The sequence below is a fragment of the Mustela lutreola genome, chromosome 13 (genome assembly GCF_030435805.1).
Source record: "Mustela lutreola isolate mMusLut2 chromosome 13, mMusLut2.pri, whole genome shotgun sequence".
In the NCBI taxonomy this organism is placed as follows: domain Eukaryota; kingdom Metazoa; phylum Chordata; class Mammalia; order Carnivora; family Mustelidae; genus Mustela; species Mustela lutreola.
This window is the reverse complement of record NC_081302.1, coordinates 44,155,571-44,177,002: the sequence shown is the minus strand read 5'-3', so window position 1 is coordinate 44,177,002 and position 21,432 is coordinate 44,155,571.

Genomic DNA, 21,432 nt, shown 5'->3' with positions numbered 1-21,432 from the left:
TGTGTAAACATCTCTCCTGAGATGAAAAGGTTTGTAGAAAAACCCAACTTATTGTGGAGCATAACAAATATCATGGAGGACAAGGGTTGTTAGAAAGGAGAAGGGAGTTGGGGGAAATTGGAAGGGAAGTGAACCATGAGAGACTATGGACTCTGAAAAACAATCTGAGGGGTTTGAAGTGGCAGGGGGGTGGGAGGTTGGGGTACCAGGTGGTGGGTATTATAGAGGGCACGGATTGCATGGAGCACTGGGTGTGGTGAAAAAATAATGAATACTGTTTTTCTGAAAATAAATAAATTGAAAAAATTAAATTAAAAAAAAAAAACAACTTAGGACACTTGTACAAAGTGCCTCTTTTGGGAATAAGCGAAGGGCCTCAGAATATTTTTCCATGATTCTGAGGTAAGATAGTATTTTCAATATATTTTTACAAAGGAGAACATGTATTATAATTCCTAGTATTGGGTTTATTCATATAAATCTCAAGTGACATGAATTGTAGTTTTGAACTTTTGCCCTATCGTAACTATAATATACCTATTATAACTATATTATATAACATACAAATATTACAATACAGACCTAGAATAGAACAAACTTCAGTATACTTAGTATGGGCTACATGCAGATCAGATAACTGCAAGAAAATGTCTCGGTACTATTTCTTTTCACAGTATTAAATTTTCATCTCAAATCTTTGACTAGAATAAAAATGTTCAGAATAAGTTTTAACTTCACATTCCTCTTATTATTGAAGTATAATTGACATACAATATCCCATTAGATTTAGGAGTTACTCATAGTGATTCCATATTTTTGAAAATTACAGCATGATCCCCATGATAGGTCCAGTTACCATCTGCCAACATACAAAGTTGTTACAATATTATTGACTATATTCCCTATGTTGTGCATTATATCTGCATGACTTATCTTATTACTGAAAGTTTGTATCTCTTAATCCTCTTCACCTATTTTGCCTGTCCCTGCAACCCTTTCCTATCCTGGTAACCAATAATTTCCTTTATCTATGGTCTGTTTATATTCTGTTCATGTGGTTTTCTTTTTTAAATATATATATTTTTTAGATCCCACATATAAATGAATCACACGGCACAAGTGAAATCATAATGGCATTTCTGTTCCTCTGTCTGACTTACTTCATTCAGGATAATACTCTCCAGGTCCATCCATGTTGTTGCAAATGACAAGAATTCGTTCTTTTTTATAAGTGAGTAGTATTCCATTGTAAATGTATACCACATCTTCCTTATCCATTCTTCCATCGATGGACCCTTAGGTTGCTCCCATAGGTTGGCTATTATAAATAATGCTGCAATGAACATAGGAGTACATATATCTCTTCAAATTGGTGTTTTCATTTTCTTTGGATAAATACCCAGAAGTGGGATTGTTGCATTATATAGTAGTCCTATTGTTAATTTTTTGAGGAAACTCCATACTGTTTTCCATAGTGGCTGCACTGATTTACACTCCCAATAGAGGGGTTCCCATTTTTTCACATCTTCACCAACACTTGTTATTTTTTTTTTCTGTTTTGTTTCAGATAATAGTTATTTTGATGATATCTCTGTGGTTTTGAATTGCATTTCCTTGATCAATAGCATCATTTTGTGTTCTGTAGGCGATCTCAGTATCTTCTTTTGAAAAACATTTATTCTGGTCCTCTGCTCATTTTTAAATCCAGTTGTTTGGGTTTTTTTTATATTTTTTAAGATTTTATTTATTTATTTGACAGAAATCACAAGCAGGCAGAGAGGCAGGCGGAGAGAGAGGAGGAAGCAGGCTCCCTGCTGAGCAGAGAGCCCGATGCGGGGCTTGATTCCAGGACCCTGAGATCATGACCTGAGCTGAAAGCAGAGGCTTTAACCCACTGAGCCACCCAGGCGCCCCATAAATTCTTCACATAGTTTGGGTATTAACCCCTCATCAGATGTATAATTGTATAATATCTTCTCCCACTCAGTAGGTTGCCTTTTTGTTTTGTTGATTATCTTCTTTGCCTCTTCAATAGCTTCATAGTGTGATCTAACCCCATTAGTTTATTTTAGCTTTTGTTGCCCTTGCCTGAGTAGACTGGTTCAAACAAATATTGCTAAGACAAATATCGTTAAGGAATTTAACTGTTTATGTTTTCTTCTAGGAATTTTATGGCTTCAGATTTTATATTAATCCATTTTTTCAAGTTTTTATTTAAATTCCAGTTAGCATACCGTGTAATATTAGTTTCAGGCATAGAATTTAGTGATTCATCACTTACAATAACCAGTGCTCATCACACGTGCCCTCCTTAATACCCATCACCCATTTAACCTAGCTTCCCACTCACCTCCCCTCCAGTAACGATGTTTGTTCTCTATAGTTGAGTCTCTTTAATGTTTTGCCTCTCTTTTTCCCTGCTACATTCATCTGTTTTGTTTAATAAATTCCACATATGAGTGAGACATATATTTGTCTCTAGAGAAATTACTAGGTGCTAAGGTAGTTCTACTTTTAAGTTATTGAGGTACTCCCTACTGTTTTCCAGAGTAGCTGCACCAATTTACATTCCCACCAATAGTGTAAGAGGGTTCCCCTTTTTCCACATGCATGTCAACACCTGTTGTTTCATGTGTTGTTAATTTTAGCCATTCTGACAGGTGTGAGGTGGTGTCTCATTATAGTGTTGATTTGTATCTCCCTGATGATGAATGATGCTGAGCATCTTTTCATGCATCTGTTAGCCATCTGGATGTCTTCTTTGGAAAAAATGTCTATTCATGTATTCTGTCCAAACAATTCTTGTTGGGTGTTGAGTTTGATAAGTCCTTTATATATTTTGGATACTAACTCTGTATTAGATATGTCATTTGCAGATATCTTCTCTGATTCTATGGGTTGTTTTTTAGTTTTATTATTGTATCCTTCTCTGTACAGAAGCTTTTTATTTTGATGAAGTCCCAGTAGTTCATTTTTGCTTTTGTTTCCCTTGCCTCAGGAGAAATATCTAGTAAGAAGCTGCTACAGTTGATGTCAAAGAGGTTACTGCCTATGCTTTCCTCTAGGATTTTTTTTTTTTTTTATAAACATATATTTTTATCCCCAGGGGTACAGGTCTGTGAATCACCAGGTTTACACACTTCACAGCACTCACCAAATCACATACCCTCCCCAATGTCCATAATCCCACCCCCTTCTCCCAAACCCCCTCCCCCCGGCAACCCTCAGTTTGTTTCGTGAGATTAAGAGTCACTTATGGTTTGTCTCCCTCCCAATCCCATCTTGTTTCATTTATTCTTCTTCTACCCACTTAAGCCTCCATGTTGTATCACCACTTCCTCATATCAGGGAGATCATATGATAGTTGTCTTTCTCTGCTTGACTTATTTCGCTAAGCATGATATGCTCTAGTTCCATCCATGTTGTTGCAAATGGCAAGATTTCATTTCTTTTGATGGCTGCATAGTATTCCATTGTGTATATATACCACATCTTCTTGATCCATTCATCTGTTGATGGACATCTAGGTTCTTTCCATAGTTTGGCTATTGTGGACATTGCTGCTATAAACATTCGGGTGCATGTGCCCCTTTGGATCACTGCATTTGTATCTTTAGGGTAAATACCCAATAGTGCAATTGCTGGGTCATAGGGCAGTTCTATTTTCAACATTTTGAGGAACCTCCATGCTGTTTTCCAGAGTGGCTGCACCAGCTTGCATTCCCACCAACAGTGTAGGAGGGTTCCCCTTTCTCCGCATCCTCGCCAGCATCTGTCATTTCCTGATTTGTTGATTTTAGCCATTCTGACTGGTGTGAGGTGATATCTCATTGTGGTTTTGATTTGTATTTCCCTGATGCCGAGTGATATGGAGCACTTTTTCATGTGTCTGTTCGCCATCTGGATGTCTTCTTTGCAGAAATGTCTGTTCATGTCTTCTGCCCATTTCTTGATTGGATTATTTGTTCTTTGGGTGTTGAGTTTGCTAAGTTCTTTATAGATTCTGGACACTAGTCCTTTATCTGATATGTCGTTTGCAAATATCTTCTCCCATTCTGTCAGTTGTCTTTTGATTTTGTTAACTGTTTCCTTTGCTGTGCAAAAGCTTTTGATCTTGATGAAATCCCAGTAGGATTTTGATGGGTTCCTATCTTACATTGAGGTTTTTCATCCATTTTGAATTTATTTTTTTGTATGGTCTAAGAAAGTGGTCCAGTTTCATTCTTTTGCATATTGCTGTCTAATTTTCCCAGCACAATCTGTTGCAGAGACTGTCTTTTTTCCATTAGATATTCTTTCCTGCTTTGTCAAAGATGAGTTGACCATACAATTAAGGGTCCATTTCTGGGTTCTCTATTCTGTTGCATTGATCTCTGTATCTTTTTTTGTGGCAGGGTCATACTGTCTCAATCATTACAGCTTTGTAACATAGCTTGAAGTCAAGAATTGTGATGCCTCTGGCACTGCTTTTCTTTTTCAAGATTACTTTGGCTATTCAGGGTCTTTTGTGGTTAAGATCGTTTCTTCTAGTTCTGTGAAAAGTGCCGGTTGTATTTTGATAGGGATTTGATTAAATGTGTAGATTCCTTTGGGTAGCAGAGGCATTTTAACAATGTTTGTTCTTCTAATCCATGAGCATGGAAGGTTTTTCCATTTCTGTGTGTCATCTTCACTTTCTTTCATCAGTGTTTTATAATTTTCAGAGTACAGAATTTTTACCTCTTTGGTTACCATTATTCTTAGGTATCTGATAGTTTTTTGTTGCAATTATAAATGATACTGATCTCTTGATTTCTCTTTTTGCTGCTTCATTATTGGTTTATAGAAGTGTAACAGATTGCTGTACATTGATTTTGTATCCTGCAACTTTCCCTAATTTGTGTATCAGTTCTAGCAATTTGTGGAGGAGTCTTTTGAGTTTTCTATGTAGATTATCATGTCATCTACAAATAATGAAAACTCTACTTCTTTCCCAATTTGGATGCCTTTTGTTTCATTTTGTTGCGATTGCTGAGGCTAGAACTTCCAATATTATGTTAAATAACAGTGGTGGGAGCGGACATCCCTGTTTTGTTCTTGATCCTAGAGGAAACGTTCTTCAGTGTTTCGCCATAGAGGATGACATTAGCTATGGGTCTTTCCTATATGACTTTTATGACGTTTGAGGTATGTTCCCTCTATCCCTGTTTTGTTGAGGATTTTTATCAAGAATGGATGCTGTATTTTGTCAAATGCTTTTTCTGTATCTATTGAGGGGATCATATGGCTCTTACTCTTTCTTTAATTAATATGTATCACATTGACTTGCAAATATTGAAGCACCCTGACAGCTGAGGAATAAATCCCACTTGATCGTGGTGAATAATTCTTACAATGTACTGTTGGATTTGAGTGCCAGTATCTTGTTGAGAATTTCTGCATCCATATTCATCAAGGATATTGGCCTGTAATTCTCCCTTTTAGTGGGATCTTTGCCTGGTTATGGGATTAAGATAATCCCAGCCTTTTAGAAAGAGCTTGGAAGTTTTCCTTCCATTTCTATTTTTTTTAACAATTTGAGAAGAATAGGTATTAACTCTTTTTTAAGTGTTTGGTATAATTCCCCTGGGAAACTGTCTGCCCCTGGATGTTTCCTTTGTCAGAAGATTTTTAATTACTGATTCAATTTCTTTGCTGGTTATCAGTTGCTTCAAATTTTCTATTTCTTCCTGTTTAAGTTTTTGTCATTTATATGCTTCTAGGAATTTATCTATTTCTTCCAGATTGCCTAATTTATTGGCATATAATTTTCAAAATATTCTCTTATAATTGTTTGTATTTCTGTGATGTTTGTTATGATCTCTCCTCTCTTATTCCTGATTTTATTTGAGCCCTTTCTCTATTTCTTTTTAATAAGTCTCGCTAGGAGTTTATCAGTTCTTTTAATTCTTTCAAAGAACAGGATCCTAGTTTCATTGATCTGTTTTTGTTTGTTTCTATATGATTTATTTCTGCTCAAATCTTAATTATTTCCCTTTTTCTGCAGGCTTTATGTTTCATTTGTTGTTCTTCTTCAGCTCCTTTAAGTGTAAGGGTAGGTTTTGTATTTGAGATTTTTCTAGGTTCTTGATTTTTCTAGGCTTGTATTGCTATGTACTTCCCTCTTTGGACTACTTTTGCTGCATCCCAAAGGTTTTGGACCCTCATATTTTCATTTTCATTTATTTCCATGTATTTTAAAAATTTTCTTCTTTGATTTCTTGGTTCTTTAGTAGGATGTTCTTTAACATCCATGTACTTGTGATCTTTCCAAAATTTTTCTTGTGCTTGACTTCCAGTTTCATAGAGTTGTGGCCCAAAAATATGCATGGTATGATCTCTGTCTTATTGTATTTGTTGAAACCTGAGTTATGACCTAGTATGTGATCAATTCTGGAGAAAGTCCCGTGTGAACTCAAAAAGAGTGCATGTTCTGCTACTTTAGGATGAAATGTTCTGAATATATCTTTTTAATACATCTGGTCCAGTGAATTATTAAAAGCCATTGTTTCCTTGTTTACTTTCTGTTTAGACAGTTTTCCCATTGCTATAAGTGGGATGTTAAAATCCCCTACAATTATTGTATAATTATCAATAAATCCCTTTATGTTTGTTATTAATTGTTTTATGTATTTGGTGCTCCCAAGATGGGGGCATAAGTATTTACAAGTGTTAGATCTTTTTGTTGGATGGACCCCTTTATTATGATATACTGCCCTTCTTTATCTTTATTTAACAAAGACTTGTTATAGTCTTTGGTTTAGAATCTAGTTTGTCTGATTTAAGTATGGCTTAGGCTTTCTGTTGACATTCATTACCATGATAAATGGTTCTCTGTCCCCTCACTTTCATTTGGCAGGTGTTTTTTAGGTCTAAAATGAGTGCCTTATAGGCAGCATATGGAAGGGATATATATACACATATATATAACTATATATATATAACTATTATATATAATAGCTTTATATATAAAAGTTATATATATAACTATATATAGAAGAGACCATGAACAGGGGAGAGAGGGAGAAGCAGGTTCCCGCTGAGCAGGGAACCCGATGTGGGGCTTGATCCCAGGACCCCAGGATTGTTACCTGAGCCAAAGACAGATACTGAACCAACTGAGCCACCCAGGTGCCCTGGAAGGGCCTTGTTTTTTTTTTTTTTTTAATCCAATCTGATACTTATGTCTTTTGATTGGAGCATTTAGTTCATTTACATTCAGAGTAACTGTTGATAGATACGAGTTTGGGGCAATTATATTACCGTTAAGTCATTGTTACCAGAGATTTTCTCTACTTTCTAGTCTTTCTTGCTTTGGTCTTTCTATCCACTCAGAGTCCCCTTTAATATTTCTTGCAGGGCTGTTTTAGTGGTCATGAACTTCTTTAGTTTTTGTATGTCTGGGAAGCTCTTTCTCTGCTTCCATTCTGAATGACAGCATTGCTGAATAGAGTATTCTTGATACATATCTTTCCCATTCAGCACTCAGCACGTTGAATATATCATGCCACTCTTTTCTGGTCTGCCAAGTTTCTGTGGAGAAGTCTGCTCTAACCTATTTGTCTTCTCTTGTAAGTTAGGGAAAGTTTCTTTCCCCTTGCTGCTTTTAGGATTTTTACCTTATCTCTGTATTTTGCAAATTTTACTACCATATGTCTCAGTCTTAGCCTGCTTTTGTTGATTTTGATGGGAGGTCTCGGTGCCTCCTGAATTTGGATGTCTGTTTCCTTCCCTAAATTAGGGAAGTTTTTAACTATAATTTTCTCAAATAAACCTCTGTCCCCTTTTCACTCTCCATCTGGGACTGCTGTGATATGAACGTTATACTTTATGGAGTTGCTGAGTTCCCTAAATATACACTCATGATCCAGTATTTTTCTTTCTTCTTTTCAGCTTCATTATTTTCCATAAGTTTATATTCTATATCATTTATTCCTTCCTCCATCTGCTTCTTCCATCCTTGTAATCATTACATCCAGTCAATTTTGTCTCTTAGTTATAGTGTTTTTTGTTTTGGTCTGAGTCGTTTTTAGGTCTTTTATTTCTATAGTAATGGTAAGGGACTCTGTGGGGTCTTCTGTGCTTATCTCAAGTACAGCTAGTATTTCTATGATTGTTTTAAATTCTAGATCAGGCATATTACTTACATCTGTTTTGATTCAACCCCTTGCCATGACCTTTTCTTTCTTTTGAAATGAATTCTTCCTTGTTCTTTATTTTGAAATGAATTCTTCCTTGGCACTTTATCTAGGTCTCTGTCTTCTTCTGTTTGTTAGGAAACCCTGTTATGTTTCCTGCTCCTGAGAGCATGGTCTTTATGAAGAAGAGGTCATGTACCATCCAGGGTATGGCACATTAGAAAATATCTCTGGTGTGTGCTGTGTGCCCTTTGCTGTTGTGTTTTGGTTGCTCTTTCCCCCAGGTCAGTTCTCTATAGGGTTTCTCCTTGCTTAGAGTGGGAATTATTTGGACTTTGTCCAGAGTGTGGTGAATTTTAACTAGGTATGTTCTGGTCTGCTTGTTAAAAGAGGACTGCTTCTATGTCCACCAGAGCGGAAGCTTTGCAGCACTCTGTGGTCAGTAGACCTGGTGCATGCAGGAGAGTTTGTACTGGTCTTCTGGGGGAAGGGCCTCCTGCTGTTGTTCTTACGTACAATTGCCCTAGTAAGGAGGCACCTTCGCAGTGCAGGGGGAGATGGGACTTGGTGTAAGAAGCTTTGGCCTCCACTGTGGGTGCCGTGCTGCTCATTGAAGTCAGTCTGTGCTGATGGGCAGGGGAGAAAAAAAAAAAATAGTGCCAGCTATCTCCCTTGTGCCTGGTGAGGGGATTTTGCACTCACCATTGTTTGGGAAGCCCTCAGAGAAGAGTGAACAATCTTCCCTCCTGTGTCCCAGGCATCCCTCAGATCCCTGCCTTTACCCTATCTGTGTCTGGTCTGTCTGCTCACCTGGAAGTGGAGTGCACCTGTGTTTTATCTCAGGCATGCCACCTAGGTTTCAAAACTCCAAACTTTAGGGACCAGACTTTGTCTGGGGGAGGGTCTCGGCTTGCGGGGACTGGTGCCAGTTTGTCCCAGAAGAACAGTCACACCAACGTGCAGGAGCTTAGAGTTTAGAGGAAAGCACACCAAAAAGCCTGAGTCCAGGTTTGCCATCCTCAGCAGTTTTCTTTGCCCCTATACTTAACAGGTGGGGAAGCACCATGGCACCTGTCATTTCTTTTGTCCCCTCAGCACACCTCTCCCAGATGTGCTCCAAAGAGAGGGAAACACCTCTCCCAGTTTATCCCAGGCATCCTCAGCTAGTGCCACCTGTTCTTAGGCTTCTGCCCTCCTTCTCCATAGGAGCACTGCGGTGCTCACTGGCCTCCACACCAGCCATCGTAGGGAACTCTAAAACTCTAATCTTTGAGCTCTGATGGTTGCAAACACTCAGGATATTCAGCCCCTCTCGTTTTCCCAGTCAGTGACTTGAAGAAACAAGAGTTTCAACTCTCACAAGAGTTTCCCCTTGTGAGATTCCCTATACACTGTTCTTCCCCCCCCCCCCCATTCCTCCCTTCCTCCTTCCTGTCTCTCAGGACTCTCAGGACTCCCTTTCCTCAGCAGCATTCATGATACTTTTCTCCTCAGAATCACGTCTCCACATCTCCTACCCTCTATGATGTGGCCTCTTCTCTTCCTCCAGTCACGCAGCTTGTTCTGTCAGTCCTCAGATCGATGTCTCGGGGGTTCAGAATGATCTGGTATTTATCCAAGGAATACATCATTGTTAATGTGTTCTGTATCACACTATATTACTCACCTCAGGAAGCACATATGATTAGTTTTTCTTATTATTAGTGATGCTAACATGGACCCTTTGTTGAAATTATGTCTGCTACATTTCTCCATTTTTAAAGGTAATTTTCTTCTTTTAATTAAAAATGAATCCCTTGGATGACGCTTTGAGAGTCAACAACCTTTTAATCAGTGGTTTTCTCATCCATTAATGATCTTTGTCTAAATCAAATAATATAATGGAGGTTGTAAAATGGTGCTTTTATAAGTATTTCATTTTTTTCTATGTTTATTATTTGGCATTTTTGTATAAAGAATAACTTCCTCAGTCCCCTCCCCCCTTATCTCTTTCTCTGATTTTCTCTTTGTGTATCACTATGGATGCATGGCTTTCCTTCAGCTGAAATTTACTGAAGAAATAGTATAGCCCCTGCTCTTATTTCTAAATGATTGCAGAGAGCTAGAGAGATAGACTTCAATTTGAGTCATGTGTATCCTAAAGAAAGGAAATACAAGAATAAATTATTAGGTAAAATCAGGCACTAGGATTCTATGATTATGATTAACCTGAAGTTGAAATACAATTTCTATGATTCAGCAGGTTATAATAGAAATTGAGAAAACATTATGCATGGTGACACCTTATTGGTGATGAAACCATCAGTGACTAAGATGGTTCTTAATTGAGGTGACATTACTTCAGGAAGTGAAGTAGAATCATAGTTAATAAAAACAAGATTTTAGTGTGGGAGGTGGGTAATGCTAATCATAAAGTATAAAGTTAGTATTTTGTAAATGAATCCATTGTTAGGTTTAACTTAAAAACTGTGCAAAGGTGGTACCTTCAATGGAATATTGGAAGCCCTTTTTCCAAACTACTTAGGTTGAAAAACACTTTGAATAGTGTTTTTGTAGGACTTAAAACAAAACATTAGTAGTTCAAATAGCAATCTTAAAGTCAAATGCCTACTGCCTGGCATTTAACACACTATTGACAACTCGATGGTAATAGTAGCTGCTGAGTAAGTGTCTGGCCTGGTTACAGAAGTTTATGTGCATCTGTGCTTTCAGTTCTTACAATGACCCTGTAAGAGTTGGAATTATTGTTATCTATATCTTACATGTGAGACATGAGAGGAAACCGATAGACTTGAGAGTTTATGTACAGCTGTCGAATTTTTCAGGCAGACCTGCCCATCCTAATTTCTTTTTGGATCAATCACACCAATATTCTACCAGTCATTCCAATACCCGTATATTCTTGATAACTTCAGTACCACAATGCGTGAGGCAAGCACGAGTCAAGCCTCTTAAATCTATCTAAAAAATGTTCTTTGAGTCTGTCCTTACTCTCTTCCTGACTTGCCTGAACTATTTAAGTACAATAGTTAAAAACACAAAACACATCTGTCTACACCACTACCTCTTCTGTCATTTAAAACCTATGAAGCTGTTTCTGCTGCTCACAAAATAAATTTCTGAGGTAGGACCTACAAAACCCTGAGTACCATGTGTAAAAAATGCCCCTCAGCTCCATCTTACCTCTTCCCCTATGCATTTCATTCACATTTCTTTGTGCTCCACAAATATGGCATGTAGTTTTCCAGTGCCATGATTTGCTACATGCTCCATCTACATGAACTGTCTTTTCATTCTGATATCCTAATGAACTCCTATTTATCCTTCAAAACCCTCCTCAAATGCTGCCTTTCTAAAAACATCATCTTCTTCAGGATATCAAGCACTGTGGCACAATTGTTTCTTTACATACTTTTCTCAGTAAATTCTGAGTTTCAAATAAGTAAAAGTTACCTATTTCAATCATAGACTGTTTTTATTTTCATCCTCATAATACTCACCACAGTATTTGGGATGGCTTGGAAAGATTATCATTTTTATTGTTTAATATTAAATCTTAGCAGTTTAAAATAAATGCATCAATTTCTGATTATAATGCAAATATTTGTTATGTTTTTCATGTGATTAGGAAAACATCATTACCTCAAAATTTAATGCTTGAGTAACTTCATGAAAATATTTTTAAAGCAAAATTCATGGGGATTCAATGCATTTAAATAATAATAAAAACAAAACATACTATGAACTAGAACTTTTTAAATGATGAGCAATGATATTCTTTAAATTAAAAAATAGAAATTGGTTACTAATTCACCCAACTAGAATCTGAAAGGCAATGTATAGTTACTGAGAAAAATATGTTACAATGGCTTTAAACTGATTTTGTAAAATAAAAATGCCTTTAAGTAATAGTCAGAAACAAGTAAGAGAAAAATTAAATAGCTTAGTAATTGTTGGTTTTTCAAATGAATCACCTTCATAGAGTGTAATATATTCAGCAGATTTCTGCCCTTGGCAGTTAAATTAATTGTGTATTTAATATAAACGCTTTCTAACTGCAATTCACTTTAATCATTTAACATGTCCAATATTGAGTTCTTTGGACTGAGAAAAGCTGTGAGAAAAAGTCTCCATGATACTTTTTCATATTTTGATATTAGTTTTCCTTTTAAATAAATTTCTGACAGTTTCCCTAGTATTAAGTATTTATGTTTGTAGTGATACACAAATTATTTTATGTGTTCTATATTTTTTAATTATACAAGAACACAAAAGAAAGTTATAAGGAATTTATACTTCTGAGAGGTTTACGCTTGCATTTCTTAAATAATCTACAATATTCTACCTCAGTGAGTTGATACAGTATAACCTTTTGTCTTAGTTATACATATAGCATGCTCAGAAAAGAAAATAGTAAAGAGTATTATTGGAGATGGAAGTGGGGCTTTGCTTAGCTTTTGAAAATCACATGTACCTGTTTAAAGTAGGTTTCCCAGTGATCTGCGCATTTGCTTTACTTCATATCCTTCTATTTAATCTTTATTTTCTTCTTTTTTTTATATTACTTTTTTAAAACTTTTTTACATTGCATAATGCTTGAAGGTGTTGAGATGTGCAGCATCTTCATGTTTTAGACTCAGAATTGAGAATTCCGTGTGTTGAGGGGGGTACTGATCTTAATCATTGGTGCTCTTGCTAGATTAATACTGAATAGAAATCTCTCATCGATGAATACCTCTTTTATAATGTTTAGTAGACATTAAATTATCTACCATGTTCTATGGCGCCCAGATTGTTTCTAAAGTAGTTAGACTATGTGCATTCTAAAATAAATGCTATGTTTTTCACTTTTTTCTCTTGTTTCTGTTGGGACTGGGTGAGTTTATATATGAGATCCCCACATTCTTTTCATTTGGAAGTAACACAGATGTGTTTCCTTTATCTTACAGCTCCAGGGGGCCCAGTGTTTGCTGCAGAAGCTGGAACAAGACTGCTTGTAAAGAATAGATTCGCAGGTTTTTCAATAATAGAAACAATTGTCAAGTAATTGTGATTTGCATTGAATTACCAATGATTAGGATTTTAATGTGCTTTTGTTTCATAAAAATCCTTAGAATACAGTGTTTATAATTCAATAAGAAAATACCTACAAAGAAAATCAAATGTTTTTGAAATGACAAAAAAGTATTCCATTATGCTAGATGCAAAGCTTACAATGCAAAATATACATCATCTAGCCCTACATGTACTTGAAGAAGTAGCACTATTCAGTCCTTAAATGGCCTACTCATATAATCATATATTCATTTATTTTTTGCATGTATTTACATTACAGTCATTTAAGAATAACAATGAATAACGAAGTGAGTCAGAATGCTTTTCGGAGACACCAGTCATACATTGCCTTATAGTTATTTAAACCTTCTTTTATTTTCCTTTCAAATTATCCTTTCAGTCAGTTAATAGACCTTTAACACAAAACAAAAGGAAAACTCTACAGTCAATATATTGGAATACTTCATTAATATGCAAGCATAAAGAGAAATACTTTCCAGTGTTCTCTGCCATGATTCTAAATGTTTACATTTTACTGGCTTTGAGAGATTTCTATGAAGAAAGGGTGCCAGAACTAAGTAAGTTTGAAAGCTGGAGCCTCTTATAACCCCCTTACAGAGAGTCACAGCCCACAAAGCAAGGGGTCTGGACAGTCCTGAAGTAAAAAGCAAAAACCAGGAAACAGTTTAGCTTTGTTGATCCTAGTTTCTTGAAAGTGTACTTGACCAGAGAACAACATTTCAAATAACCTCTTTAAACATCCCCTAGATCTAGTATTCCACACAACACTCTTTGTGGAATGTTGTTGTGAGGTAAGCAAATACGTAACTCTATATTACCTAACTTACTTTGTGACTTTCTCATTTCAGTACATACAGCAATGCTAAGTCTGACTCTACTGTGTAGAGTGTTTGTATGTGTGGATCATCCCTCTGTGTGGCTACAATACCTTATCACTACAGAGTTCATGAAATACCAAGCTAAGCTTCCCTAGCTTTATAATAACTCTTTTTTGCTGCAGAGGAGTATGTAATTCCTCTCCCCAACTGACGTTATAATACTGAATATCTTCTCAGTGACTCTGAAAACCTATAAGACACTCAATCCGTAGTGATGGTCTATAAAGCCACCAGAGACAGCAATTCACATTATTAGGTCAAAGTCAATAGCAAGAATGTAGAGTAGTTCTCTGTGAATTTTGCAGAAGATCATGCAGTTCTCTGTGGGTCGTTGACATATTCTGAAGCTTCCTTCTCCTTTATGTTCCTGTGTAGGTCACAATATAAACAGCTGACAATCTATGGAAAATGGATAAGAACAAGGAATAACCTTAGAAGTTCAAGTTGATACCAGGAGAAAAGGTAAACTAGCCCAAGGAAGGATATAACTCATCTTTGTTTTCTAAAACTGTATAACTTAAGTTCAAAAAGCTAACTTTTGGAAATGTAAAGCTTATCATTCTCATTCTGAATTCATTGTTTCATGCTTTATAAACAAAAGAGCAATGGACCAAATTTTTTGAATTTTTTTTTTTGCACCTTTTTGGGTTTCGTTTCTTTCTTTTTTATTTTTTCAGTGTTCCAAGATTCATTGTCCATGCACCACACCCAGTGCTCCATGCAATACATGCCCCCCTTATTCCCCACCACCAGGCTCACCAATCCCCCTACACCTCTCCCGTCCAAAACCCACAATTTGTGTTTCAGAGTCCACAGTCTCTCATGGTTCGCCTCCCCCTCCAATTTCCCCCAATTCACTTTTCCTATCCTTCCCCTAATGTCCCCATGTCATTCCTTATGCTCCACAAGTAAGTAAAACCATATGATAATTGACTCTCTCTGCTTGACTTATTTCACTCAGCATAATCTCCTCCAGTCCCATCCATGTTGATAAAAAAGTTCAGTATTCATCCTTTCTGATGAAAGAGTAATATTCCATTGTACACATGGACAACATCTTCTTTATCCATTCGTCTGTTGAAGGACATCTTGGCTTTTTCCACAGTTTGACGATTGGTCATTGCTGCTATAAACATTGGGGTACAGGTGGCCCTTCTTTTCACTCCATCTGTATCTTTAGGGTAAATACCCAGTTGTACAATTGCAGGGTAATAGAGAAGCTCTATTTTTAATTTCTTAAGAAATCTCCACACTGTGTTCCAAAGTGACTGCACCAACTTGCATTCCCACCAACAGTGTAAGAGGGTTCCCCTTTCTCTACATCCTCTCTACCACTTGCTGTTCACTGTCTTGTTGATTTTGGCCATTCTGCCTGGTGTAAGTTGGTATCTCAATGTGGTTTTGATTTGAATCTCCCTGATGGCTAATGATGATGAACATTTTTTCATGTCTCTGTTAGCCATTTCTATGTCTTCTTTGGAGAAGTGTTTGTTCATGTCTTCTGCCCATTTTTTGATGTATTTATCTGCTTTTTGAGTGTTGAGTTTGAGAAGTTCTTTATAGATTTTAGATATCAGCCCTTTGTCTGTAGTGTCATTTGCGAATATCTTCTCCCATTCCGTGGGTTGCCTCTTTGTTTTGTTGAGTATTTCCTTTGCTGTGTAGAAACTTTTGATCTTGATCAAATCCCAAAAGTTCATTTTTGCTTTTGTTTCCTTTGCCTCTAGAAACATTTCTTGAAAGAAGTTGCTGTGGCCGATGTCCAAGAGGTTACTGCCTATGTTCTTCTTGGGTTTCTTTTCTGGGGAGCCTCCAATTATTCTCTGAGATACCTAGAAATATGTGAAACTTTCCCATCTTCTGTTTTAATATGCTAGAAAAAGGAGAAAAAGGGAAAGCCTGTTTTTGAAGCCTGTTTTCTCATTCAGCTTTAAGTGTAAAGGTAGAATTTATTTATATTCTTCAATTAGAAAATATTTAGATTATACCATAAAAATAGAGGGAAGTTTCTATCTCTCTCTCTCTCTCTCTCTCACTGCTGTCTCTGCACCATAATATCTTTCTGTTCCTCCCCTTTAATTTTGGGGCAACTGCAGAGGTCATTTAAAACTAATTTTCAGGGCACCTGGGTGGCTCAGTTGGTTGGACGACTGCCTTTGGCTCAGGTCATGATCCTGGAGTCCCTGGATGGAGTCCCACATCAGGCTCCCAGCTCCATGGGAAGTCTGCTTCTCCCTCTGACCTTCTCCTCGCTCATGGTCTCTCTCACTGTCTCTCTCTCAAATAAATAAATAAAATCTTTAAAAAAAAAAAAAAACTAATTTTCAGCCTCCTAAGTTACGGGTCCTGGGATCTCTCAAGGTGAACAAAGAACAAAAAGATGCATTGTAATGTAAGGAATTTTCTGCTTTGGGGAGAGGGACTCTTCTGGCTGTGGAAGTCATTTTGGGAATTTCATTCTGCATTACTCATTTTAAGGCTAATTTCTTGGATGAGTAATCCCTCCCCACTAGGGTACAGCCCTGGAAGATAATAATTTCTGGCCCACATCTGATATGAGAATGTGGGATATAAAGGAAAAAGTTAAATATAGGGAGTAGTGCCCTGTAGAAGGAATGCAATAGAAAGTTCTATTATTGTTTCTTCGCCATTTGAGTTCACAAAGTATGCTGTCTCTTCACAGACAGAAAAAGATTTAAAAAATTACACAAGTAATTATAGGATAAAAATCTTTATTTTTATCTATGTTACTATATATATATTTATTTTCCAACTAAAAGCCTCTAGCTGATAAGTATATGAGAGTCCGACTTTCAGAAGGTCTTTCAATATGCAGGCTTCTTTACATTTACTATGAATTGGTTTTACTTTAATGATAATGAAGTGTATTTAGTCAATATCTACTTTTAATTTTTTGAAGATTCTAGAAAGCTATTTATCAAATAGTAATAAATATTTTTAAAATTTTGGGTAACTATATAAGAATATGATTTGTTGTTGCTAACTCATCCTAAAGCGGAACAAGAAAAATGTGTTTAAATTAAATCTATGATTTTTTTTAATTTTTATTTTTTAATTTTTTTTATAAACATATATTTTTATCCCCAGGGGTACAGGTCTGTGAATCGCCAGGTTTACACACTTCACAGCACTCACCAAAGCACATACCCTCCCCAATGTCCACAATCCCACCCCCCTTCTCCCAACCCCCCTCCCCCCAGCAACCCTCAGTCTATGATTTTTGAAGCCATTGTTTGAATCAATAAATTTCACCTCCTCTCAATGAATTTGTTTTAAAATCATGCACATAAATACTTCTGCCTTCTCTTTCCCTTCTTTTCGAGAAGATGTCAAGCTGAAGTGACATTTCTGAGGAAAAGAAAGAAGTTCCACCTAAGTTATATGCAACTTTGACCTTTCACATAGATAAGAGGTAATCATAGATTTGATAAGCTGTTAGCTATAAAGCAGTATTAATTCATAGACAATGAATAATATAATGTATAAAAGAAAAACTAAAAATACTATGGCTAGCTTTTGTCTATTAAGAGCTCAAAAATGCATGCTTTGTTTGGACTGAGAGAACCGAACAAAAGCAAAATAGAGCAGCCATCATTAAAACATTAACTCTCTAGTATTGAAAAGAGTACTGCTCAAGAGTAGTTCTATTTTCTAAACTCTTTTGGCTAGAGATTTACGATGGTTCTCTGCTCACAAGATAGCCTATATTTTTTTCACCTCCCTGTGACAGCTCAAACAGAGTTGTCGTCTCTTCATATAGCTACATTCTAAGTAGTTAAATTATGGACGTCAGGGATCTTTGTTTCAGGTGACACTAGTGCTGCTATTTCTTTTCCTGGTCTACTCTTTACTCAACCTGGTTTTCCTTACAGATCTCTATAGAGTTCTACTTCCTCCAACTATTCCATTCCTTCATCTTGTTGGCTAATGAGGCACTGTCTCAGTCTTAGTCTTTAGACTTTGCTCTTGCAACATTATCATGCCTCTATTGCAAAAATAGCACCTGTTTAAAAAAAAAAAACTCTATTAAATGACTGTGTCTACGTAGAAATAAAAAGAAGTAGGAGGGCTTTTTTTTCTCCCCCCTTTTTCAACTGCTCCTAAAAAAAAAAAAAAAAAAAAAGTAGAGCATGCGGGAAGTATGGTGTTGAATTATACTGAGATTTAATTGCACTTTAAAAAGATGAATATGAAGGGGATATTTCTATTTGGAATTTAGGCAATTTTTAAAATTTCAGAAATAATTTTCCTCCTTGCACTAGTCTTTTCTCCTAAGTACATGTGCCTTCTCCCATATCTATCTCTCTGCTCCTTTCTAAATATTTCAAAAATTTAGTTGTCTCCTTGCCAGCTCTGCTTCACTCATATCTTCTTTTTATAGACACCTACAACATAGCTTTAAAATTAGAATATTATTTCAGGCAAAAGAAACTGATTAAAGAATTGTCATAAGTAAGATTTATTTTTAGTGTAACTTCTTTAGCTGTGTGAATTTAGTATGAGGTCAGCAAGTGTGGATAACATTTAAGAATCTGAAATGAGTTAAGTTTGTTTGAAACTGCCATTGAGAAAATATGTGTATATGCATATATCACTGTATAAATATATAATAAACATGATGCATCTTCAAAAGTCTTGAGTAAAGAGGCACATATTAAGCTGTGGAAACTAAGAACAAGGGTTTTGTCCTTTAAAAATAAATCTTATAATTATTTATATATCTAGATGAAACAACATAGAATATTCTAAGAGGATGTACACCAGTGCATATGTATGCATACTTTTTTCTCCTTGTTCTATTTAAAACTGGAACTTTTGAATTGAACATTAAATACATTCTTGCTACTCAGAGAAAGGGCCATTGAAATGTTGAACAGAATATTGGATTGAAATAAACAAATCAACCATTTGAGTTAGAGTAGGATTTCAGAATAAGAGAGAAGGATCTTTGGGGATATAAGTGATTAAGTTAAAGACTTAACCTTGAACTCAGTGAATAACACAAAGAAAAATCACTGCTATCAGGTATGTAATCTCTCAATACCTCAAATTGAACACTTGGTGGCAATGTTTACCCACTTTTTTATTTTATATTTTCAGCAATTCAGAAGCTGTAATAGGACAAACTGAACTTTCTGGTCTTCAAGGTTATTTGTGGGTCCTAAGACACTGATGAAAATCCTTTCTTTTTAAAAGTGTTCTGGTTTCTTTGTTTTGCACACACAAGAGAGCTCTGTAGTCTATCCCTGAAATACTGTTCTCAATCCATTAATTGATCCTAGCAAAGAGGGACATGGTATAGAGAATTAGCAGTGGATCCAGAACAAAGAAATAAGAATTTCTAAGGTGTTAGAAAAAAGTATATATTATATAGCAACATGAAAATACCTTGGAATTTTTATTCTTGCGATATAAACATTGAGGGGTGACAACCAATCATTTCTGAATCAGTCACTATGGTGAGCTTCACTTTCTGATTTTGATTGATGTTCAGAACTATTTAATGGAGTAAGTGAGATTAAAAATTAAAAACACATTGCTCAAAACAGTCAAAGCCAAGTAAGTTCTTTCACTTTCTTCTAACTACATTTCCTCTACCAATTCTTACATTCAGATCCAGCTGGCCCTGGAAGGAAGTTCCTCTTCAGCAACTTCGTACTTCCTTTTTTGGGGCTCTCCTCCTACCTTACACAGGAAACACAAAGGGCTCTGTTGCTTTGCTGGAGAGGGCTGGGAAGCTTCAGGAGTTCAGTTATTTTAGCTTTCTGGTGAATGGCTTCCCTGCCAGTGGCATCAAAAGTATTTAATGGCAATGAAGTTCCCTGAAACAGTCCTAAGAACTGAATCTCTCCAGTGGAACTCCAAATCATTGTCTGTCCCATGAGCACTCCAGTTGGAAAGGATTCCAATCTGGTAGTGACACATAGGATTTGTTTTCACAATATTAGTGGCTTACTATAGACACAGTCAGGTTGAATATTATATACTTTCCTGCCCTAGAAGTAGACTTTTTTTTTTTTTAAAGATTTTATGTATTGGGCGCCTGGGTGGCTCAGTGGGTTAAGCCGCTGCCTTCGGCTCAGGTCATGATCCCAGGGTCCTGGGATCGAGTCCCGCATCGGGCTCTCTGCTCAGCAGGGAGCCTGCTTCCCTCTCTTTCTCTCTGCCTGCCTCTCTGCCTACTTGTGATCTCCCTCTGTCAAATAAATAAATAAAATCTTTAAAAAAAAAAAAAAAGATTTTATGTATTTATTTGACAGAGAGAAATCACAAGTAGATGGAGAGGCAGGCAGAGAGAGAGAGAGAGGGAAGCAGGCTCCCTGCTGAGCAGAGCCCGATGCAAGACTTGATCCCAGGACCCTGAGATCATGACCTGAGCCGAAGGCAGCGGCTTAACCCACTGAGCCACCCAGGCGCCCCTAGAAGTAGACTTTTAATAATTTATTTGGCTTCAGTGTGTTCTCTGCATTTATTTATTTATTTTTTTACTACTGTAACTTTTGTAACTACCTTGTACTATTTGAAAAGGGGAGAAAAGATGACCACACGAAAAGAAAGGAGATTGCAAACCTCTCTCTCTGTCAGAATTACAGCAGAAATGTTAATGAGAAAAAATAGAGGAAAACATTTTTATCCTGGCTAGCTTAAGGGAACCGATGACTGCAAGGAATACGTACTGACTATGGCTTACTGGAAATGAGAAAGAGGGGACTCTCCTACAATCTCCTGCAATTGTTCTTCCATAATATAGAATGCATTCATGCAGGCAGAAAGAAAAGAAAAAAAAAAAAAAGGAAAGGAAAGAGAATGACAGAGAAAGAGAGAAAGGGAGGGAGGGAAGGAGGAAAGAAAACTCAGCTGAGTCAGAGCTCAGTTCTCTAGAGCTAACATAGATATTTTAAAAAAATAATAAAGATACAATAGGCATGTTGAAATTGGAAACTTTTTCTAATATAGCCTTGGAAAATGTCATTAATAAAAAAATTACATGAAGATGAAGGTTAGAAATCAATGTGCAGACTTCCATTTCCAGCTCTTGACGAAACCACCTCACCATAAACAAGGAGAAAACAGGCAAAATATGTGAAAGAACAAGGAATAGAAATTGCAATCTTCCAGGGTGACTCTCCCGTACATTCCCTTTATATGCCCACCAGGTGATCCCTCACTTACATTTTGGGCTCGTCATTCATTTGTTTTATTAAAAATGTATCACTCTTATAAACACTAGGTTTAGACAGTATATTAGTTTTCTCTTGTTTTGAACTACTTAAGGTAAACATGGAATCATGTATTTATTT